This window comes from Puma concolor, chromosome B3 (genome assembly GCF_028749965.1).
Source record: "Puma concolor isolate L17-30 chromosome B3, mPumCon1.1.hap2, whole genome shotgun sequence".
Classification (NCBI taxonomy): domain Eukaryota; kingdom Metazoa; phylum Chordata; class Mammalia; order Carnivora; family Felidae; genus Puma; species Puma concolor.
Genome location: NC_141672.1, coordinates 42,641,356 through 42,666,783, shown reverse-complemented (window position 1 = coordinate 42,666,783; position 25,428 = coordinate 42,641,356). Strand labels below are relative to the sequence as shown.

The 25,428-nt window shown below is 42.0% G+C and overlaps 1 long non-coding RNA gene across 1 annotated transcript in view; it reads left to right on the top strand.

The window, feature by feature from the left end:
- LOC147579933 (uncharacterized) overlaps positions 1-25,428 on the top strand; it is a 51,233-nt gene that overhangs the window by 13,250 nt on the left and 12,555 nt on the right. The window contains exons 2-4 of the long non-coding RNA XR_015252339.1: positions 990-1,226; positions 23,169-23,352; positions 23,937-24,000. This is a non-coding gene — a long non-coding RNA (uncharacterized LOC147579933). The remainder of the gene's footprint in view (positions 1-989; positions 1,227-23,168; positions 23,353-23,936; positions 24,001-25,428) is intronic.

The following is a 25,428-nucleotide window of genomic DNA, read 5'->3' as shown; positions in this document are numbered from 1 at the left end:
AGAGGTAACAAGAGTTCACTGATCATTTGCACTCAGATATTCATGGAGAGAACCAACAAGCAACGATTCTGTTTACTATCTCTTCCATAAACCATGGGTAATGAGATCAGTGATTGTTTGCGATGCTGGCTAGCACTGAACATACAAACTGTCCATTGAGTTTCCCTTAGAGTTGATACGCAGGATAGTATAAAGGGGAAGAACTTTGGATCTGGGGGAGAGACAGACATAGGTCTGAGTCTCAAATCTGCCACTTCTTAGCTGTGAGATGCTAGACAAATAACCCAACCTCAAAGCCTCAACATCTTCATCTGGGAAATGGGGAAAATAACAATGGTGACCAAAAAGTGCTGTTGTGAAGTTTCAATAAGACAGCAGAGAGCCTGGCACATAGCAAGTGCCCAATAGATGCCAGTTATGTCACTTATATTAAAGACAATAGTTTCCTTCTGTATTCAGATTGACCAGTGTAGTGTCTTATCTCTACATGACTGGCCCAGACCTGCTGTCCCCCTCTACTGCATGTGATGTCCCCCTCTACTGCAAGCATGTGGTGTCCTTGGACGTAGCAGCTTCCTTTGTGATCTAAGGCTCTGGTCAGTGGAGAAGAGCTCAGCACTGCCACACAGCTGGGAAGTGTCCTGGGTATGCATCTAAAGCTGGGAACTGGCCTCAGGGAGAATTGTTTTGGAGATAAAGAAGTTGCTATTTTGGCTTACTCACAGCAAGGATTCACTGATGGCACAAAAAGAGTGTTTTTTGTCCACTCCTATCGAAGATACATTCCAGCTGTTTTCGGCTGAACTGCCCTTGTTCCCCACCCTTAGATAATCCAAATATTTCTCTTAGGTATATCCTTTCTTCTTAAAAAGGAGGAAAAAAATAAGAAAAGGAAAAGGTGTTTTCACTCTAGTAAAGAGGACGGGAGAGGTAACTCACCACTCATTTACATCAGTTTTTTCCTCTTTTTCTCTCCCTATACCTCAAAGCTCTGGAAGATATACATGATAAAAGCACCCTGTCAACCACGGACACATCCCACAGCCATTTCCCCCTTGTGACAGCTCATAAAATGCTGCATAATAGTTCCTGTGTGAGTATGAGAAAATACTGAAACAACGTCAAGAGAATCAAGCAAAAGGCAACTGGTCCCCTGGATCCGTCTTCATTGGGTCCCACTGGACAACTTTTTGCCGGATGAACTGTAGAGGCTGGTAATACCACAGGTGAGTGGTACCGAGTTAGCAGGTAGGCGCAGGGCAGAGTTTATTTGGTGGCTGCAGCCATTCAGAACTCCATCTCCCCCATTCCCCAGTAAGCTAGAGATTTTCTGTCAGGAATATTTTTTCTTTAGCTTTGAGAATTCAGAGAATGATCAAGAAAAATGCAAACTCGGCGTGCTCTCAGCTTCATTTCCCATCCTCTTCTCTGCTCTCCAAGGTAGTGAGGCTGAACCTGCCTGCAGGCTGATTCTTAGACTCTCATGTTAGTTGGCTTCTGGCTTTTGAGCATTGCAAGATACTGGCCAGAGGCTATAGTGTGGGGTTAGGAGTAGGGGTGCAGGAGGAAGGGTACACACAGGACAGCTCTCTGCTTTGAATGGCTTCTCCAGCAGTGACTGCTTCTTTCCTTTGGCTCGGTTCCCACTGGACAGGTCAGCTGTGGTACCAGCTACTGTCTGGTGACCTTGGCTCTGGGTTCTTGGGACCTCCATTTACATCCCTTTGTCTCTCTGCTGTTGTTTATCTCTGCTTGGCTTCACTATCTCTTGTTTGGCTTCCAGCTCTTCTATCACCCCTGTAACTATCTCCCAGCATGGATTTCTCTTTAAAAAAAAAAAATAGTGGTTTCCTTGTTGGACCCTGACTATTACAAGTAGATGGGTGGGAAGAAAGCAAGTATATTTAAATACTTTTCAACCAACAAATACAGGGAACATTTGTTACTACATTACCTTGGAAACAAGCTGACTTGCTTAACACAAACATTTGGAAGCCACTCATAATTAGACCTTTACCGTCTCAGCAATGTAAAATAGTTTTGAAATCTGAAAGTCAAGGAAAATGTATTAGATATGCAACAGAGAAAGATGGAAGGGCTCCCAGTATTCCCTTTCACCCCATCTTGCAGAGCTCATGTTCACTGCCTGTATTACTTCTTCCCCTTTGGCTCCCTGTGCAGAAAAAGAGCAGAGGCATGGGTAGATGTGAGCAAAGCATTCTCTGGAACTTCTTGGGTTCTTTTGTTCCTTTGCCTCAAGGGCTGAGTGAGTGAGACAGATTTATTTGTGCCAGGAAAACTGTATGTTGTGGTAAGCAACTGCCTCTTTTTTCTTGGCTCCATTAGGCCCTCATTCTATTGGAGTCTGAGGGTTGAGTAAAAATGCAAAAACATACTTTCTATTATGATCTGCAGTTTTTCAGAGGAGAACCCTCATAAATGTTCAATACAGCTTTTATATATGAGATGCATAAAGTGCGGTAAATATACACACAGTCATTTGTGTTTTTGCTGCTCTGAAAAGCATGCTTTAAAAACTAGAATTTCAAAGTAGCCTACTCGAGGACATTTAATTCCACCTGGGACGTGGGTGGCGCGAGACCCAGGGGCAGCTCAGGCACTGTATTGACTTTGTGCACCTTTAGCCACAAGGCAGGAATTCACAGCAAACCAGCTTCTTAGTATAGTTCCAATAAAATCAGAAGCATCCAGTCCAGTTATAAAACAAGGCTTTCATTTATAGAAGGAAAGTGTTATATAGAGTGATATTCAACTGCTGAAGAAGCCATCTTGATTCATTTGATAGCAACAGCCTGTTGGAATTTTCTGGGCGCTTTACAGGTCCCTAAACCTTCTAAATGAACAAAACTGACATGAGTTGTGTTACTTACCTATACTTAACAAAAATGAGCTTATCCCCAACTGTACTTTAAAAAAGGTAGAAAGATGTATTTCAAAGAGTCATTTATGGATTTAAAAAGATTATTTCCCATACCAGAGCCTAAGAGGCACAGAATACCATACAATTCAAACAAGGGCTTTTGTAGTAATTCCACTGCTTAGAATTCTTCAGCTAGCACGATGCTTATGTGACAAGATGATTTGTTGAGACATTATTTTTCAGATGTTCCTCTTTTCTCTAGTTTCGAGCAGCGAGGCAGTTTTCGGTGTTCTCTTGACCCAGGAGATGTCCCTGTCTCTTGTCAGCAGCCTTACCTCATTAAGGGGATTATGTTGGGAGTGTGCAAGGGGAAGAGTTGGATAAGTGTATGCTCCTTCTCACTGGTGTATCTACTACTAAGTAAAGCAGAGGAGGGACAATGCAATTCCCATGACATACTTTCCAGAACTGAAATGCACAATAGCAGCTTACTGAATGAAGAAAGTAAGGTCAAGAGAAGCTAAGTAGCTTCCTCACGGTCACACAGTTAGTAAGTGCTATAACAGAACTTGAAATCTTATAACAAATACAAAACAAATATGAAATAATAAGGGTTAACTGTGATTGTGAGCATCATTCTTAATTATATATTATATAATTACATTATTAATATTATATATTATTATATATTAATAATATATATATATATATATATTAACCCTGTGACCCCCAGTTCTATCCCTAAAACTCAATTTTCTTCATGTATTCTGTGAACATAACAACACTCCTTGGGATGTGGAGAGTTGATATCTGCAGATCAGAAAGTCATGATCATTGCTTAAAGTACACCACCAACCTTATTCCATTTTCTTTTCCTTATTTCCCATAAACAAATAATACAAGCTACCAAAACATTTTTCTAAGCTACCATTTAAACCTATCACTGTCCTCTCTCCTTTACCTATCCCCCCCTAGCTTGCCCCCAGTTCTCCACTCCTTTCCCCACCCCACCCCCAACACATAATTCCTGGTAGGTTGGCTGGAGGTTGAAACAGTCTCGTATTACATGGCTTCTGTCTTCAACAGTCCTGAACTCTTTTTTTTTTCTTTAAATCTATATTTATTTAAAAAAAAAATTTTTTTTTCAACGTTTATTTATTTTTGGGACAGAGAGAGACAGAGCATGAACAGGGGAGGGGCAGAGAGAGAGGGAGACACAGAATCGGAAACAGGCTCCAGGCTCTGAGCTGTCAGCCCAGAGCCCGACGCGGGGCTCGAACTCACGGACCGTGAGATCGTGACCTGGCTGAAGTCGGACGCTCAACTGACTGCGCCACCCAGGCGCCCCTAAATCTATATTTAAATGTTTATTTTGAGAGAGAGAGAGAGCGAGAGAGCGAGCAGGGGAGGTGCAGAGAGATAGAGGGAGAGAGAGAATCCCAAGCAGGCTTGCCCTGTCAGCAAGGAGTCTGAATCAGGCTCAATCTCACAAACTGTGAAATCATGACCTGAGCAGGGCACTTAACCAACTGATTCGGGCGCTTGACCAACTGAGCCAGCCAGGTGCCCCAACAATCCTGAATTCTTATTGTCATTTGGGAGTTTGTTTGTTCATTTATACGAACAATTGAGAATAATTCACATGCCATAAAGTCTATTCTTTTAAAGTGTATAATTCAGAGGTTTTTTAGTATATTTAGTGTTGTGTAATCATAACCACTAATTTTAGAATATTTTCATTACCACAAAAGAAACCCTGTACAATCCCATATTTTATAGATATTATGAAAAATATCTGAGAACTGATTATTGCAATTACACGTGGATATCAGGTAATCTACAGAACAAATACCTTTTTAAAACAAACTTTTTTTTTAAATACTTTGTAGAGCTGTTTGTTTACTTGGCAAAACAGCCTAGAATAGAAAGTTCACGTTCATGTCCTATGTCCCAACAATCCTATCTCTAGCTTTTTGTGAAATAGAAATGTAAGACTATGTGAACTAGAAGATAGGTATGAGAAAGTTCATAGCAGCATTATTTATAACAGCCTTAAACTAAAAACAGCCAAATGCCCATCAACAAATAGAGTGGATAAATTAATTATGGTGTATTCATAAAATTGAATGCCTTATCAGGGCACCTGGGTAGCTCAGTGGGTTAAGCATCTGACTTCAGCTCAGGTCAAGATCTCACAGTTCGTGAGTTCAAGCCCTGCATTGGGCTTTGTGCTGATAGCTTAGAGCCTGGAGCCTGCTTCAGATTCTGTGTCTCCCTCTCTCTCTGCCCCTCCCCTGCTCGTGCTCTGTCTCTCTGTCTCTCAAAAACAAGTGAATATTTAAAAAAAATTTTTTTTAAATTGAATGTCCTATAGCAATAAAAATTACAAACTATAACCATATGCAATAGCACATAAAAATTAAAAATTTCACAAAAACAGTATTGGACCAAATGGCTGCTGTATTATCCCTTTGATATGAAGTCCCTCCAAAAGGAAAAAAAGAAACTATAGTGTACTGACTTATATATAATACTATGTAGAGTACAAGTATAATGAAAAACAAGGGAGCGACTACTATATATGTTAGTACAGTGATTACCTTTGGGGTGGGATGAGGGGGTTGTGTTTGGCATGGGATGCTAGTAGGGTTCTATTTCTTCATCTGGTTAGTGCCTATAGAGGTATGTGCATCATGCTATTTTATTAGGCTTTTACATTTGTTTATAAAATGTTTACATTTTATGTACTTTTTAGTTTGCATATCAAATAATAATAATAAAGGCAGCATGGGGAATCTAGCTGGTTAACCTATACACCTGAGATGAGGAGAAGGTATTGAGCAACCTCATAGCCTCACAAAGCCAAAGCCACCAAGAAAGGAGTAAATCTCAGGCCTGTGGTTTTCAAGCTAGGCTCCAACCCCTGCAGAGCTCTGTGAGGATGCCTGAAGAGCTCTGTGGAGATGCCCCCAGGACTGCCTTGGTCAACAAATGGAGGCAACTTCTAGATTTCCATACTCGTTTATTTATTTATTTTTTTTAATTTTTTTTTTTCAACGTTTATTTATTTTTGGGACAGAGAGAGACAGAGCATGAACAGGGGAGGGGCAGAGAGAGAGGGAGACACAGAATCAGAAACAGGCTCCAGGCTCTGAGCCATCAGCCCAGAGCCCGATGCGGGGCTCGAACTCACGGGCCGCGAGATCGTGACCTGGCTGAAGTCGGACGCTTAACCGACTGCGCCACCCAGGCGCCCCTCCATCCTCGTTTAAAAAGCAACTTTACTTATATCTGTTTTATACCCTTTGGTATATAATTTCCATTGAAAGGGGAGTTCTAGTCTTGAACCCCACTGCTGCAGTGTCTATTAACATTTTAAATGTGCATACTCTTTTGAGGAATTCTATTTTGAGGAATCCATTATACGGAAATATTGTAAAATGTACAAAGATACACGTATGAGGGTGTTCTCCATGATATTTCAAAAAAATAAAAAAAAAAAACAACAGAAGTGTTAATTAATTAAATATATTATTGTGGGGCGCCTGGGTGGCGCAGTCGGTTAAGCGTCCGACTTCAGCCAGGTCACGATCTCGCGGTCCGTGAGTTCGAGCCCCGCGTCGGGCTCTGGGCTGATGGCTCGGAGCCTGGAGCCTGTTTCCGATTCTGTGTCTCCCTCTCTCTCTGCCCCTCCCCCGTTCATGCTCTGTCTCTCTCTGTCCCAAAATAAATAAATTAAAAAAAAAAAAACTTTGAAAAATAAATATATTATTGTATGTTCATATATGGTGGGCGATTAAACCATTACAGTAGAATGCAGCATATCCAGATGAGTGCTTCTTGATCTTCTATCAGCCAGTGACTCCTCTTTGTAATGAATATTTTGTAATTCCCCCTTTACTATTGCAAAACAAAATGCACAGATAATATACCCTTAGGTAATTAGTTTTTTAGAAACCAATATTGCATTTAACTAAAATATGAGGTAGAAATGAAGGAAAAGCAATTATATCTGAGATGTATTTATTCTATGTGTCCACTTGATTGGGGCACAGAGTGCCCAGATATTTATTTGGTCAGTCACTATTCTGTGTGTGTGTGTCTGTGAGGGTATTTTCAGATGAGATTAACATTGTTTAAATTTTTGTTAAGTTTATTTGTTTATTTTGAGAGAGAGACAGAGCACATGAGCAAGGGAGGGGCAGAGAGAGAGAGAGGGAGAGAGAGAGAATCCCAAGAAGGCTCCACACTGCCAGCACAGAGCCTGATGTGGGGCTCAGACCCACGAACTGTGAGATCGTGAACTGAGCCAAAGTCAAGAGCCAAGTCAAGACCGGATGTTTAACCTGCTGAGCCACCCTGGCGCCCCTGGAGAGGACTAACATTTAAATCAGCAGACTAAATAGAGCAAATTGTCCTTCCTGTGGTGGGTGAGCTTCACTCCATCAGTTGGAGGCCTGAATAGAATAAATAGGCTGATTCTTTTTTTTTTTTTAATTTTTTTTTTTAACATTTATTTATTTCTGAGACAGAGAGAGAGACAGAGCATGAACGGGGGAGGGGCAGAGAGAGAGGGAGACACAGAATCGGAAGCAGGCTCCAGGCTCCGAGCCATCAGCCCAGAGCCCGACGCGGGGCTCGAACTCACGGACCGCAAGATCGTGACCTGGCTGAAGTCGGATGCCCAACCGACTGCGCCACCCAGGCGCCCCATAAATAGGCTGATTCTCACTAGGTAAGAAGCAATTCCTCCTGCCTCACTGCCTTCAAACTGGGACATGTTGTTGTTGTTATTCTTGTTGCTCTTGTTGTTTTTCCCACCTTTGGACTTGAATTGAAATGTCAGCTCTTCCTAGGTCCCAGCCCTGCTGGCCTTCAGACAAGAACTACGCCATTTTGGCTTTTTTGGGTTGCCAAGTCACTCTTGGGACTTGTCAGCGTCTATAACCACGTGAGTCAATTCCTTACAATAAATCTCTTTACATTAATCAGGAGAACCCTGATGAATACAATATCTTATTTAATTATGTAAATGTTCAGGCACAATGAAATTACCAGGTAAAAGAGTGCTATCTGATGCTTTGAAGCAATAGCTACAAATGCAGACAAGTCGCATAGATATGATTCCAAACAAAAGAAATGCAAAGTTCTCTCCCTTTATAGTAATCTTATTTTTTTGAAAATTCAGAAAACATTATGTATATTAAAATGGTGGTTTGGGGGGCCTGGGTGGTGCAGTCGGTTAAGCGTCCGACTTCAGCCAGGTCACGATCTCGCGGTCCGTGAGTTCGAGCCCCGCGTCAGGCTCTGGGCTGATGGCTCAGAGCCTGGAGCCTGTTTCCGATTCTGTGTCTCCCTCTCTCTCTGCCCCTTCCCCGTTCATGCTCTGTCTCTCTCTGTCCCAAAAATAAATAAACGTTGATAAAATGGTGGTTTGTGTTCACTTGAATAACAACGTAAGGTCCTTGCCTCAAATAATTCTAAATTCACAAACTGTGTGTGAGATCATGACCTGAGCAGATGTCAGATACTTAACCGACTGAGCCACCCAGGTGCTCCCGTTTATTCTAGTTTAATAACTATAACCATTTAGGAAATCTCTCTGCCATAAGCAAGGGCCAAGCAGCTTGTAAGCAGACATACCGAGGTCTTTTTTTCTCGGCTAATGCCTACTCAGAGAACTATGTAATTAGAATTACGCTTTGGTGAAGAGCCATTGTTTTGTATTTTTATTTGTGTGTGTAGAAGGGAAAGAATCTCCGACTCACTGGGGAGGGCACATTGTCCCAACCGTGGGGAAGAAAATAAAACTCTGACTTTTTTTTTTTTTAATTTTTGAAAATTAATTCGCTCATTGTTGAGAGAGACAGAGCATGAGCAGGGGAGGGGCAGAGAGAGAGGGAGACACAGAATCTGAAGCAGGATCATGAAGGCTCTGAGCTGTCAGCACAGAGTACGATGCGGGGCCTGAACTTACAAACCACGAGATCATGACCAGAGCTGAAGTCGGAGGCTTAACTGACTGAGCCACCCAGACGCTTCAAAACTCTGGCTTTTAAAAGCTGGCCATAACTGAAGCAAAAGGCAGCTGGCATTGTCAACGGAAGAGCACCCGGCGTCCCTGTGGTGTAACCATAGCTGCCATCGCTGGGGCATCCTAGCAGGAAACACGTGTGAAAATGATCACCTTTCTTAGGAATTTGTAGGTATAAAAATCAACTCACCGTACTCGTAAACTAGTAGAAATGCAGGATAGGCTCATTCAAAATTGGGGCGATCGTGCAGCATCATTTGGAACAGAGAAACTTTTAAACTGGCAAAGGGACACACATGCAGTGCTGAGGCCACTGTTCTCTTTGAGTTTGGGAACTAATAGATTTTTCCTCCATGGTTCATTTCCTGCTTATCTGTATATTGCAGCACGTACCTCCCCCTATCAAAACGTGGCTTCAAAACCAACACCTGCAGGGGGCGTTTTGCAATCAAAGCTATAAGTACAAGGTGATGCTGAAAAGCAAATATATATTCTGGGGACCTTGATTTGCTTTCAATTTTCCATGCTTTGGTGCATGAATGACGTTGGGTTATTTAAAATCATTTCCAAGGAGTCTTTTAAAAATATTTAAGCTACGGAGTTCAAAGTGCATATACAATTTAATTCTGCTAAAATAAACCATAGCCATGTGAACTTGAAAAGATCTAGACTTTTATTTTGATGTTGATTATTTATTAAGAAGTCAAACAGTCATCTATTTAATCAAAGGGCATTTGCTTCAAATTGCTTCCATCCATTGTCCTTACCATGAAAGACTGATTGTGCTTTGAACTAGGCTCCTTTTTTTTATGGGAGAGATAAAGAAAAATTCTTATAAAAGAACATGCACATCAAAGAATCAGCTCCCTAAAACATTTTCCTTTTATACATGTTGGCTACATGCCTACATCTGTTCATAAATTGATATGCAATCTTTTTTTGTGTACATTTGCCATTACTGAATGTTACCTCCTTCAAAGATGAAAATACCAATAGATTGGAAAGTAAACTTAAGATGAGAAATAGCATAGAAAAGTCTGTGGCTTGTGGCTATTTGTTGTCTTGTGTCTTTGCATTAGGTCTATCATAACCTTCTGTTTAATCTGAGATTGAGTCTTTAATAATTTATTAGCAAATAAAAATATGATGAGAAGTGGCCAAAACCAAGATATGAGAATGTACCAGAAATCTGGCATTGACTATAATATTTACTAAAAACACCTAATTTTCTGGCTAGGCCCAATTAGATCCCAGATCCTCATCTTAGGTAGCAGTTGAGATAAAAGAAAAAAATTGTCCACAAACGACATGAAGGAATGCAAAACAGAGGAATCTTGATTATTTTTTCCCCTTCCAAACAACCCAGGGGAAGGAGAATTTTGCAAATGGAGACTGAAATAAGAAATGGAGGAGGGGGTGGGAAAGCCTTGACCGAGGTTCCTCGTAACAGACAAGGGTCAGTGAACTTTAGGCACGAGAGCATCTAAAATTAAAAATCAAGTGTTTCATTTCCCTCTCTTGGAATTTTCCCCATCACCACCAAATCTTTCATATGTCAGATGCTTACAACACTGTGATAGTGCCACTTTGGGGAATGAAGTGAGATCTTCAGATTGGGGCCATCGATGCCAAGAGAGAATTAAGGTTGCCAGAAGTGGTAAGATCACTAAAGGAAACAGATCACTTAAGCAGGAGTAGGAATTCAAAACAAAAGGAGACATTTGTGCAAACAGTCTGGTCTGGGGATCCTCAGAAACACCAGCAGAGGACACATATAGAGGATGGAATTATATTTCTCATATCATCATTCAGTAGGACTGCTGAGGGTCACAGTTGACTGACAGTTTCCAGCCGCCTCACCTAGAGCCACATGGCACTCACACCCAAGCCACGCTTCCCAGGCTGCTCCCGTCCAATGACTAAGCCAGTGACCAAGCAAGGTATCCTAACTAAGCCAATGACTTGAGCTGGGCCATGCCTCCCTCCTGCGGGACTCCTTAAAGGCAGTCTTCCCTGGGGCCCTCCACCAGCCCCTCTGAGGCTTTCTCTGAACTACACTGTCGTCTGAGCCTCTTCCCACCCAATCCTTCCCTACCTCTCTCCTTCTGCAGGAGTTACCTGCACTGCAATCTGAAGGTTCTCCATACCTACCCCTGCTCCCTTCCCTTCCTCCCTCCTCCCCCCAGGAAACCTCTTGCTTGGCTAACACAACTTAGTGTGTACTTCTTGAAGGACCTAGACTAACATAGGTGGTACCAAGTGTTGGGTCTGGGAAAACAGACATTAAGACAGGGCTTGGGGGGTGCCTGGGTGGCTCAGTTGGTTAAGCGTCCAACTTTGACTCAGGTCATGATCTCACAGTTCATGGGCTCGAGCCCCGCGTTGGGCTCAGTGCTGACATCTCAGAGCCTGGAGCCTTCTTCAGATTCTGTCTCCCTTGCTCTCTGCCCCTCCCCCACTCATGATCTGTCTCTCTATGTCTCAAAAATAAATAAAACATTAAAAAAAAAAAAGACGGGCTTGGGACTGGCACCCTCACTGGCTAGCTGGCACAAAGGACTCTATCCTGAATAGACTGTGGGGGCCGTGATAGAGTCTCTGGCATGAGGTGAGAGCCCAGTTGCTGAAGGTTTCCCCAATGGTGGTGACCTTAGAAAATGTCCCATTAGAGAGAAATGCAGTGATTCTGACATGTGAAAGATATCAGGGAGTAATGCCTACAAGGAGTGGAATTGCCTTATTTTTAACAAGCCATATTGATGTCCTTTGATGGGATAATGAGAAATTGAGGGCAGTTAACAAACCATTAAAGGCTAAGTGTGTGAGCCAGAGGGCCCTGACAGCTTAAGAAAAGATCTTTATCTTCTAAAATGGAAGAGTAAAAACAGCCCAGGAGCAGAAAGAAGCTATGACAGAGTCACAGAGCTCCAGCGATGTTTAAATGCTCAGACCAGACAGGTCTTTCGTGCTAAGGTCAGGGCCTTGGCTGGGAACCCCTGGGACCCTGAACACTCAGGGCTTTCAGAGGTGGCTACCCTTCCCTAGTAGGGAGCTATCCCCCCTCCTGCCTGTGATTGCTAGTGCAGAGACATTTCCCCTGCGAGGAAACAGGTGCTCCCGCTCAGGAGCTACTCCTGCCTCCTCTCCTGGCTACCAGAGTGATGAGCAGGGCTAAATAAATCTTCATGTGAACTGGACAGGGATGTACAGGGCCTGATAAGAGAAAGGAGGAAATTACACCCTAAAAGAATTATAAGAATTCACCAGCATGTACCATTAAGAATGAGTGGATTACCCCTTGAATTAGATCGAGAGGGTGCTTGATCAAGAGGGTTGGAACAAAAGAATGGTTAAGTGAGAATTCATTGATTTGGGGGGCTCTGGTGAGGCCGCAGAGGATCAGGTAAACTCACGGTTAGGGTGGCTCTTAGAAGACTAGAGATGGCTTATGCCGGGTCAAGTGGAGAGGCCAGAGTTATTCTGGCCAGCAGAAAAGGGGAGCAAAACAGGAGGAAGAAGCTGCTGGAAGGGAGCGTGCTGGCGTGGATGTGTCGTGGAAGGCCAAAAGGTTTTGAGTTTGAGCGCGGCATCTTCACATCTATCTAATCTATCTACTCACACCAAGACCACACTTCTCCGGGTCACTCCCGGGCTGGAACTCAGTGTGGGTACCTGAGCTGAACCCGCCCAGCATGAGGCTCCTCTACCACACAGAGCCCAGACTTTCTCAGAACTGCACTGCGATTTAGGGTCCCCTAGCCAATCCTTCCTTTTCTGCTCTCATTTCATAGATCCCAGACCTGCACTGTGGACTGAAGTCTCTCCCTACCATTTCTTTATTTTATTTTATTTATTTATTTTGAGGAACAGTGAGAGTGAGCACAGGGGAGGGGCAGAGAGAGAGAGAGAGAGAGAGAGAGAGAGAGAATAGGAAGGGGACTCCAGGCTGTCAGCACAGAGCCTGACTCGGGGCTGGGGCTGGAACTCATGAACCGTGAGATCATGACCTGAGCCAGAATCAAGAGTCAGACTCTTAACCAACTGAGCCACCCAGGTGCCTCTCTCCCTACCCATTTCTGCTGCCTTCTCCACGTTCACAAGCATTTCCACCACCAAATCTCTTGTGTGTCTAATCTCACTTCGGACTGCTTCTTAGAGGACGTGAACTGCCGAAGCGCACAACTCAGCTACATGTGACACGTTTTACTGGCGCCTTTATTTCCCGAGCATGCACCACACCTCCCTGTCTCCTTGTGTGTCCAGCAGTTTTTGTTGAAATCTGGACATTTCATATAATATATTAGTGCAACTCTGGATTCTCATTTTTCCGCTCATGAAGATTGTTGTTGTTACGGTTTTGCTTATTTCTTTGTTTCGTGCTTTCCCGGGCAAGATCTGTGAAATCGGTCTCCTCTCTGGTCTGTGAATGCTGATGTCTCCGCTTCATGGGTTTTTTGTTTGTTTGTTTTGTTTTTAAAAATCTTCTGGTTTTTATTTTTAACCTTGCTTCTGTGAAGTCACCCCTGTGTCTGCATTGCTTTGGTTAGACAGAGGGTGGATCGAGGTCGTACTCAACCACTTCAAGCCCGTAAGGCTTCTGTTCTCTGCCGATAAATGTATATGAGAGTACAGGGGGCGACATTCAAAGCTCATGCCATGTTCAAGTATGCCCAGGCTTCTGCCCTTTGCTGGGCCCTTTTATGTTCAGCTTCAGTGTGAGCGAGGCATTGTAACTGGTTTGGGTTTTCTCCATTAGAAGCGGCACGCGCGCGCACGCGCGCACACACACACACACACACACACACACACAACCACACAAGAAATATGCCTTCTCCCACAATGACTACAAACTCAGGATGGCAGAGCTGTGAGCCTTTCCTACTCAACTAGGGCTGTGTTGTCACTCTTACCAATAACACTGCTGGGTGCAGGCTTTTCCCACCACACCGCATTGAGGAAGCCCCTTCCCCCCGTCGGGGAGAAGCTGCTGGTCCTTAGGACCTGCCCTGCCCTGGAAAGCCTCCTTGTCCACCGAGCTGGAGGAGGGATGGGGGCGGCCAAGCCCAGAGAGCACCACAGATTCCCATGTTCCTACTTGGGAAGTTAAGCAGATTTTCAAATATAAATGCTCTCGGATTGTTGCGTGCTTTTGTTCATTTTCAGACTGTTAAAAGGTGATTTTTTTTGTTTGCTGTTTTTTCCAGCTTTATAGTTGCTTTTCAGGTAGTAGATTTGCCAGTCTCCTCACTTGGCTATAACTGGGAATTTCATCTCTAAAACAGTTTATATATATATATATATATATATATATATATATATATATATATATATATATATTTGAGAAAGAGAGAGAGTGTGAGTGGGGGAGGTGCAGAGAGAGAGAGAGAGAGAGAGGAGGACAGAGGATCTGATGATGCCGGCTCTGCATGGACAACACAGAGCCGGATGAAGGGCTCGATCTCACAAACTGCAAGATCATGACCTGAGCTGAAGTCAGATGCTCAACTGACTGAGCCACCCAGGCACCCCTACAGCTTTTTTTCTAAAGTTTTTATTTAAATTCCAGTTAGTTAACATACAATGGAATATTAGTTTCAAGGGTAGGATTTAGTGATTCATCATTTCCATACGACACCCGGTGCTCATCACAAGTGCACTCCTTAATCCCAACCACCTATTTAACCCATCCCTCCACCCCCTCTCTCCTCTGGTAACCATCAGTTTGTTCTCTACAGGTAAGAGTTGGTTTCTTGGCTTGCCTCTCTCTCTCTTTTTCCCCCTATGCTTGTTTTGTTTCTTAAATTCCACATATGAATGGAATCATATGGTATTTGCCTTTCTCTGACTTATTTCACTTAGCATGATACTCTTTAGCCCCATCCGTGTTGTTGCAAATGGCAATACTTCATTCTTTTTTATGGCTGAGTAATAATCCATTGTATATATATACCATATCTTCGTTATCCATTCATCAGTCGGTGGACATTTGGGCTCTCTCCATAATTTGACTACTGTATACAGCGCTGCTATAAACATTGAGGTGCATGTATCCCTTTGAATCAGTATTTTTACAAATTAGTAATTCTACAAATTTGAAGGGGCACATGCAGCCTGGTGTTTATAGCAGCATTATCAACGATAGTCAAGTTATGGAAAGAGCCCAACTATCTACAATAGCTTCTTTGTTCTCATTTCTGACTCTAGCCTTTCTCCCCTCCAACTCCACACTGAAGAGTATGTGATCATGCTAACATATAAATATGATTGTATCTCTCTCATAATTTAAATCCTTTCATGGCTTTCCATTTTCCTTGGATTAAGCTCCTTATAAGACGCATAATCTGGGTTCTGCTTGCTTTTCTAGCTTTCCTTTTACTACTTCTCCCAATAAGCCTTTGTTCTCATTGGACTAGACATTGCTCATGCCACACTTTTATCTACCCATGGGACTCAACATATGTCTTTCTCCCTGCAATACTCACAACCTACCTCAGACTCCTTCCTTCTCTGCCTCACCCCTCCCAGCCCCGGGTTTTACTTTCCTGACTCTCGTTCACTCTTCAGATTTCAGTTTAGGTATCATTTCCTTCCAGGATCACCCTTACTACATTCGCTCCTCTCAACTCCAGCTTGGTGCCTTTGATCTGGGCTCCCATCACCTGTTACATCTTTCCGTATTCTAGACCTGATCACACTGTTGATGTCATTGCTGTTTAATTGTCTCTTCCACTAGAATGTAAAGTCCACAGGGGCAGAGACTAGGGCTGTGTGTTCATGGCTGTGGTCCTAGCACTGAGGCCAATGCCACTTCTACTGCAAAATACTTGTTGAATGAGAACAAATGACTAAAGGCCTGCTTAAATCAGGAGTCAGCAACCTTTTTCTGTAAAGGGCCTGATAGGAAATATTTTAGGCTTCATGGACCAGAAAGTCTCTTTTGTGACCACTCACTCTGATTTCTTAGCAGCCATGGAAAATATAACAAATGGGCACGGATTGGTTCCAGTTCAACTTTATAGAACCTGGAGGCTGTCCCATGGGTTGTGCTTTACAAATCTCTGAATTAAGTGAATGAGTGATAGGTGGTTATGAAGTGAGTCAATGAATTAACTAAACTCTAATTTGTAGTTCTTTTGCAAATAATTAAAGCCCACCGTTTTCTCTACCTTTGGTCTAACCAAGAAAAATAAGGAATTAGCATTTCACACATAACAATTCCCCCTCAGGAACAAAATTTATGTCGTTTTATATTTTAATACAGAACTGTCTCAGGGAGTGTTGGTTTCTTCTTTGTCTCTCTTCCCTTAATCTTTATTTTCTTATTTCTTCTTATTTCACATAATCCAAGGCACAAGGTTAAGCAAAGAAATCAAGATGGTAATTAACATGGTTAAATGACAATTTACATAGTGTACTGAGCATAACTGTAGAGAACAGTGAAGAAATACGTAGGGGCACCTGGGTGTCTCAGCTGGTTGAGCATCTGATTTTGGCTCAGATTGTGATCCCAAGGTTGTGGGATCAAGCCCTGCATCAGACTCCATGCTGAGTGTGCAGCCTGTTTGAGTGTTCTCTCTCTCTCTCTCTCTCTCTCTCTCTCTCTCTCTCTCAAATTAAAAAAAATAAAGGGGGTGCCTGGTTGGCTGAGTCGGTTGAGGGACTGACCCTTGATTTCGGATGGAGCCCTGTGTCAGGCTTTTTGCTGGATGTGGAGCCTGCTTAAGATTCTGTCTCCTTCTCCCTCATCCCCTCCCCATCTTGTGTGCTCTCTGTCTCTCTCTCTCAAAAAAATGCAAATTAGGAATATCATTGAAAGATGACAATTTGATGTTTTGAAGTTTCATCTGTTTGGCATTATACCTTGCTTCCCTTTATCTACTTAATAATACCATGCTGGGGCGCCTGGGTGGCTCAGTCGGTTGAGCATCCGACTTTGCTCAGGTCACGATCTCACGGTCCGTGAGTTCGAGCCCCGCATCAGGCTCTGTGCTGACAGCTCAGAGCCTGGAGCCTGCTTCAGATTCTGGGTCTCCCTCTCTCTCTGGCCCTCCCCCCATTCATGCTCTGTCTCTCTCTGTCTCAAAAATAAATAAATGTTAAAAATTTTTTTTTTTAAAATAATACCATGCTTTACATTATACACTTACTTTTTTAGCAGTGTAGTCAATTAATTAAATAAGAATTGGTCCATTAATAGATTTTACTTGTTCTTTAAGAATCACTGTGTTCTGGGGGCACCTGGGTGGCTCAGTCAGTTAAGCATCTGACTCTTGGTCTCAGCTCAGGTTATGATCTCACAGTTTGTGGGTTTGTATGTTGAGTCAGGCTCTGCACTGGCAGTGTGGAGCCTGCTTGGGATTCTCTCTCCCTCTCTTTCTGCCTCTCCCATGCACAGGTGCACTCTCTCTCTCTCACACAATGAATACATAAACTTAAAAACAACAACAACAAAAAGAATCACTGTGTTCTGTTTTATGACTTTACATGTATAATTATGAAGAAAACCTACTTTAATTAGGAAATATTTTTAAAATTATTAGCAATTACATTATTATTACTAGCAATAATATTACATTATTACTATATATATACATATATATATATGAGAATAGAATACTAGAATTAATCAGTAACATCTGAATACACAATGGTTTGTGAACTTTAAAAATTAGCACTCTCTGAATTCACTTCCAGGAGGATGTGTCTTTATCACTTAAGAAATAAGACATCTCGGGGCGCCTGGGTGGCGCAGTCGGTTAAGCGTCCGACTTCAGCCAGGTCACGATCTCGCGGTCCGTGAGTTCAAGCCCCGCGTCGGGCTCTGGGCTGATGGCTCAGAGCCTGGAGCCTGTTTCCGATTCTGTGTCTCCCTCTCTCTCTGCCCCTCCCCCGTTCATGCTCTGTCTCTCTCTGTCCCAAAAATAAATAAAAAACGTTGAAAAAAAATTAAAAAAAAGAAATAAGACATCTCATTCAAGATTTTTATTAGAATTTTTTTATGAAAGAAAAATTGTTCTCAACTACTTCCTAAAATTTCTCAAAGTATTCACTCGTAGCCTTTTCCACTAACAAAGCATACAGTGAGAATTCATATAACAGAGATTTCTTTATTGATATAGAGAAAAACCTGATGTTATATTTCTGAAGTCACCTTCTACTCTTAGGGAATTTTGAGGAAAAAGATTCCAGGGACAAGCAGAAATGACCTGGATCATCTTGCCTCTAGCAATCATGGGAAAAAGCCAGCCATCTTACATATTTACATCAGGTAGTTCAAGATCAACAGATTCACAATAGGTGGCTGAATTGATAATTTGTTTTATCTTAGTGGTTCATTTAATTGTAATCATTAACGCTTAGTGAAAGACTGTTCTAAAAACTCAGCAATTAGTCCTGGGAAATTGCATAAACAAAAAGCTATTTATCTCAGCATGGAATTCAATAAATACCACATTAAGCATAAGAGTTTCCAGTTAAAAGAGGAACCACATGTCTATACCTTCACACAATGATCTCTGAGAACCAAGTGGAATTGCATCTGTGTAAACTCAGGAACATATAATGCATTGCAAGCAGACTCCTTCTTCTAAGTGAGTTTGCACACATTGAGATAATGTTCCTTATCTCACAATGGCATTTCTGAAATCTCTATTTTAGTAGATGTCACTAAAAAAAAGAGGTGGGGAGTCAATGGTCAAATGCATTGGGATATTTTGTATTAAACATTATACAGCAGTTGGCTTTATTTCCTACGGGACTTCTCTGATCTTTGAGTATGCTAAAATGTACATTCGACTGGGAGAGGTGCATGGTATATATTTTGCGAACTTATAACTGTGGAGCTCCATTTTCCTCTAAATATCTATTAGTGTGATGAGGAATCATTCCTTTTAAAAATGACGTTGGAAGTCCCTTTTATAACATGACTTTTTTTTTTTTAATTTTTTTTTTTCAACGTTTTTATTTATTTTTGGGACAGAGAGAGACAGAGCATGAACGGCGGAGGGGCAGAGAGAGAGGGAGACACAGAATCGGAAACAGGCTCCAGGCTCTGAGCCATCAGCCCAGAGCCCGACGCGGGGCTCGAACTCACGGATCGCGAGATCGTGACCTGGCTGAAGTCGGACGCTTAACCGACTGCGCCACCCAGGCGCCCCTATAACATGACTTTTTAAATGAACTAGTTATAACCACTTATATGTTCTATTTTCTTACTTTTTGTAGCACCTTTAAAAAGTAATTTCGAACTTAAAGTTGTAAAAATAGTACAAAGAAATTTTATTTGCCCTTTACCCAGATTTCTTAGTTTGCCACATTGTTTTTTTATTCTTTCTGTTTCTCTCTCTCTTCTTTTCTTCACCCTGATCTTCATCTATGTAGCTAACTACTTAACCTACCTACCCACTTATCAACTGTTTTCTCATGAAGCATTTGAGTGTAGTATTTTTTACCCCAGTGCCCAGCACAGTGTCTGAAACATCAGAGAGAATCATGAAATGATTGATGATTAGTGAATGATGCCTTTCAGAATTTTACCTAAACAAAGCTCAGTTATAAAAGGCCATCTTGGAATACCATTTAAATGTGAAGTCTTGGGGCACCTGGGTGGCTCAGTCGGTTAAGCATCTGACTTTGGCTTAGGTCACGATCTTGTGGTTTGTGAGTTTGAGCCCTGTGTCAGGCTCTGTGCTGACAGCTGAGAGCCTGGAGGCTGCTTCGGATTCTGTGTTTCCCTCTTTCTCTCTGCCCCTTCCCCACTCACACTTTGTCTCTCTCTCAAAAAATAATAGACATAAAAAAATTGAAATGTGAAGTCTTTATCTATTATGAAAAGCCAGTGAATCAATTTTAGAAGTCAGAAATATCACCTTACTATTTCTTTTTTTTTTAACGTTGATCTATTTTGAGAGAGAGCGTGTGCACACGCTCACACAGGGGTGGGGGAGGGGCAGAGAGAGAATCACAAGCAGACTCTGTGCTGTCAGCGCAGAACTGGACTTGGGGCTCAATCTTACAAACTGTGAGATCATGACCTGAACTGAGATCATGACCTGAGCCAAAATCAGGAGTTGGACGCTTAACTGACTGAGGCACCCAGGCGTCCATCATCTTACTATTTCTTCACAATTGCAGCATTTGAAAGTTTCCTAACCAAGAATAAGAACAAACGCCTGACTATGTTTTCTTTTTCTGAATTATGAATGAGCTCCTGTGATGAACGAAAGCCAGATACCTTGCCTTCTATTCCAGTCCAGGACGGATATGTCCAGCCCTGTGGTTTCAAGGCAGCTGGTACACTTACTTAATGACTAAATTAAACCTACACAATCCACTGAGAGACACTGACTTCTGTTAGCTGGGTCTTTTCTGTGATTCTTTCCTCTCTGTAGAACTCTCTCAACTTTCTCTTTCAGTTTTATTTCTCCATCCAGAATAAATTTTCTCTAGTATTAGTATATTTAAAGCTCAGAGAGACTTGCTTATTGGTACCAAGAAAAGCCCCCTGTAACATGGTTACAATTGGGACTTAAAACAAACCTCTTTGTAATCAGTCTGGAGAACAACAAGAATGGTGAGTGTGCAAAGTAGAGGTTAATAGAAAAATAAAATGTGATTTTTAAATTAAATTAAATTACATTTTCTTTTAGTTTTTTTTAGAGAGAGAGAGCACAAGCAGGGGAGAGGGGCAGAGAGAGAGAGAGAGAGAGAGAGAGAGAGAGAGAGAATCTTAAGCAGGCTCCACACTCCGAATAGAACCTGACCCAGGGCTTGATCCCACGACCCAGGGCTTAATCCCACGACCCTGGGATCATGACCTGAGCCAAAATCAAGAGTCACACACTCAACCAACTGAGCCCCCCAGGCGCCCCTAAAATGTGATTTATTTGATTTTAACAATGCTAAATGCTTCTATTTATATGAGGGGCCTAAAGTAGTCAAATTCATTGACACAAAAAATGTTGAGGGGAAGAGGAAATTAGGTGTAATTATTTAATGGGTAGAGTTTCTGTTTGGAAAGAAGAAAAAGTTCTGGAGATGGATAGTGGTAATGACTGCACATAAATGGGATTGTGCTTAATGCCAATGAACTGTACCCTTAAAATGGTTAAAATGGTAAAATTTTATGTAAATTTTAACACAAGTTTTTAAAAAGAAAACTAAATGAGGGGCGCCTGGGTGGCTCGGTTGGTTAAGCCCCGACCTTGGCTCAGGGCATGATCTCACAGTGTGTGAGTTCGAGCCCCATGTCGGGCTTTGTGCTAACAGCTCAGAGCCTGGAGTCTGCTTTAGATTCTGTGTTTCCCTCTCTCTCTGCCCTTCCCTCTCTCATGCTCTGTCTCTGTCTTTCTCTCTCTCAAAAATAAATAAACAATAGGGGCGCCTGGGTGGCGCAGTCGGTTAAGCGTCCGACTTCAGCCAGGTCACGATCTCACGGTCCGTGAGTTCGAGCCCCGCGTCAGGCTCTGGGCTGATGGCTCAGAGCCTGGGGCCTGTTTCCAATTCTGTGTCTCCCTCTCTCTCTGCCCCTCCCCCGTTCATGCTCTGTCTCTCTCTGTCCCAAAAATAAAATAAAATAAAAAAAAAACGTTGAAAAAAAATAATAAATAAATAAACAATAAACAATAAAAATAAATGCTACTGAAAATAATAATTTTTTGCCTATAGTTATATAAACATCCTTCTGGTTTTTGAATCCATGCAATTAATGTTATCTTTTGCTTACATAAAATCAAATTTTAGAACATTTATGTTTTTCTTTCATACAGTATATTTACTTGGTAATTTTTCTGCTTCCAAAAGAGATTTGATGGAGGCTGTGGGAGGTGAGCATCATTGGGACCTTTCAAGTGTGTGGTGACTGGCTCATACATGGGAAAAACAAACCAGCCTGGGAAGACTAGAAAGGCCGAGATTGGGAGGTGGATGAGACTCTCACCAAGAGCTAGACGAGGAACGTATTTCCCCTAGAGTAGGTATGAGAAAAGACCTGGAGTCACATAAAATGAGGGACTCCAACAGCAGCAGTTCCTGTGTGGAGTGAACATGATTTGTAATTGCTTTGAGATAATGAACTCTTTCCTCATTTAGATTTTCATTTTAAAAGCTTCTTTATGGGGCGCCTGGGTGGCTCAGTCAGTTAAGTGCCCGACTCTTGACGTTGGCTCAGGTCATGGCTCATGAGTCTGAGCCCCCTGTCGGGTTCTGTGCTGACCGTGCGGAGCCTGCTTGGGATTCTCTCTCTCCCTCTCTGTCTACCCCTCGCCGGCTCTCTCTCCCTCTCTTTCTCTCTCTCTCTCTCTCTCAAAATAAGTAAATATTTTTAAAAAATAAATCTTCTTTGTGATGTGAGTTTTTAATTTGTCTTTTGTTTATGTTCCTTTCCTCTTTTCCACTTAGATCTAATATCTGTGCACAGGTCCAGTATCAGTACTTGTCTGATGATTGCTCATCTTGGAGGAGTGCTAATTTCCTACTAGAGAATATTGTGGGGAAGAAGGAGGAGGCCCAAGATGGGCAGTCCAAAGCTCTTTTAGGTTTATCACAAATGCCATCTTATCTGTTTGTTTGTTTCTTTTGCCCTGGGAAATGTCTCTCTCAGTTTTTGGTGTTCAAGGGCAAAGACCTCTGGCCAAAGTTTTTTGTGTATGATCTGCCCATTGTCACCTTCCCTCTTTCTCTTACCCAATTTCACAACATCTAGCCCCATAGACTGAAAATTAGAATTTAGACACATGGAAATACAATATGAGTACATCTTCTTCAGCTGCAGCCACTTTCTCTGTTATTCTCACTCTGTGCAAAGGATCAAGATGTGTCTTTCAGCACTGTGACACTAGATTTTATGAAAACCCTCAAGATTTTAGGGAAATCTATTTTTAGTTTGAGGTATACAGAGGTCTGGGTCAGTTCTAGTCTCCTTTCTAGTCTTAGGTCAACTTTATTTTTTTTTAATTAATTAATTTATTTTGATGGGGCGGGGGGTATGGAGAGGAGCAGAGACAGATAGAGGGAGAGAGAGAATCCCAAGCAGGCTCTGAGCTGTCAGTGCGGAGCCCGATGCAGGGCTTGAACCCACGAACTGTGAGATCATGACCTGAGCTGAAATCAAGAGTTGGACACTTAACTAAGCTACCCAGGCACCTGAGGCCAACTTTCATAGCGTTCCACAGATAATGCAGTAGGCATGCATGTTGTGGCTACCTCCTTATTACATTGTCAACCAAGTTTTATCTCTTATCTTTTCATTTTTAGACAACATTCCAGGATAGCAAAAATTTAAGATGTTACCTGAAGGAATTTCTGGAGCCCTACTCTAAACCCAATACTGAAGATGTCACAGAAGGGAGAAAGAAAATGGTGGATCTAAGAAAATATTGGAAAAACTGAAAAGTCCCTGGAGAGACAGAAGTTGGCTCCGTTCTGAGTCCTAGCTGAAGTAAGAGCCTCGGAAGGGAAGAGGCGATGGAAGATAGCATGGGTATAGAAAGAGAGCATTGATTGGCTCTTGCCTTCTCCGTCTAAACTTGAGGCAGCAGATTAGAAGCCCAGATCAGTGAGATTAATGCAAGGGTGATCTTTGAGCTGAGGAGAGATGGGGAGGAATAAAATGAGTGCAAACAACTAAACAGGGCCTGGGCTTCCCCACCTTCCCTCCTTCTCTAGCACTGCACACTCCAAGGACAGCTGGTTACAACTGAGGGAGACAATTCTTGGAAAAGGGGTGGCAAATGGAGAGGCCAGATTGCAAAGTTATTCATCCTTCTTTTATTATGCATTCCCTTTAAGACTGGAGACAAGACTAGACTTTCTCTATCATTGACCCCGTTCAACACAGCATTAGAGTTTTAGGGAAATAGGGCAATGAAATAAATGAGTTTAAAGGTTAGAAGGGAAGAAAGGAAAGTCATTATTTGAAAATGAAAAGATCAATCTACATTTTAAAAAGTTGAATAAACTGGGAAGCTGATTGAATAAGAGAGTGTAGATAGTATCCTTAGCTCATACTATTTCTTTATACAGGCAACAACCAACTAGAAAATGCATTAGAAATCCAGGCATCATCCAGAAGAGTATTAAAAAATCTGTAAGTAGATATTTATACATCATAAGTTTTAAAATATTTTTCTTTGTCATTCCCTTTCTATTTTACAGTTGTCATATAATGTGGTTATAATGGTTAACAAAATAGGGTTCATAATTTCCTGTATATCAAACAGGATTATTATTGGACTAGAGGAGAAATGGACATCACCCAGAAATGAAAATAATCCAACAAAAATCCACAAAGCTTTTATGGAGAACTTTTAAAAATATTATTATAGGTCATAAAATAAAACCCAAATAGAAAACCATACGATGTTCACTGATGGACAAAATATTGTAATAATGTCAATTATCCCCAAATTGTTCTATAAATTCAATATGATTTTACTAAAAATCCAAGAGTATTTTTGATACTATCATCAAATCTATTCCAAAATGTATATGGAAAAATGAAAGTCCACAGATAAAATGCTGTAGTGACCTATATTATAATGGGAAGCAGACCCTCACTGCTTTCACACTTAACCTATCTGAATAACCTATCCTTGATTCCCATTTTATTCCTTGAGGGTTTGCAACCACTTATGGTACCGATTACTATATAAACCAGCCTTCTTAGTTGCCAACAAGAAAATGCCTTCTAACTATTTTAAGCAGCAAGGGGTTTATTAAATGGTATGTGCAGTTTACAGAATCATTGGGAGGACTGATGGAACAGTCTAAGCTGGGCATCCACATCTGTCTGGAGCACCTCCTTCGGCTCAACACTCATACAGACTCTCTTTCCCATTCTCAAACTTTGAAGCAACAGCAAGCCCGTACTTAATGTAACTATCCTCACACAAGCAAGATGAACTCAACCTCCCTGGAAAATCTCAGCATTGTTAAAACAGCAAGGTGCTACCTTATTCCCATTAAATTATCAAAAATTAGAAGGACATCAAATATTAATGAGAATGTGAGGAGGCAAACTGTGTACCGTCGGTGGAAGAGGAAACTGGCCTGGCTGTCCTGGAGAAGCAAGAGGGGTAGGGCTGAGGTACTTAGTAAAATTAGCTTGGCATATATAATTATGGAATCCTGCTCCTGGATCCATACTTTAAGTTTTTAATTTTTTTATGTTTACTGACTTTTGAGAGAGAGGAAGAGAGAGAGTGAGAGGTGGAGGAACAGAGAAAGAGGGAGACACAGAATCTGAAGCAGGCTCCAGGCTCTGAGCTGTCAGCACAGAGCCCGATGTGGGGCTTGAACTCACGAACCGCGAGACCATGACCTGAGCCGACGTCAGATGCTTAACCAGCTGAGCCACCCAGTTGCCCCACTGGATCCATACTTTCGCAAAATTCTCGGGGTACCTGGGTGGCTCAGTTAAGTGTCCGCCTTCAGCTCAGGTCATGATCTTGCAGTTGGTGAGTTTGAGCCTGCATTGGGTTCTGCACTGACAGGGCAGAGCCTGCTAGGGATTCTC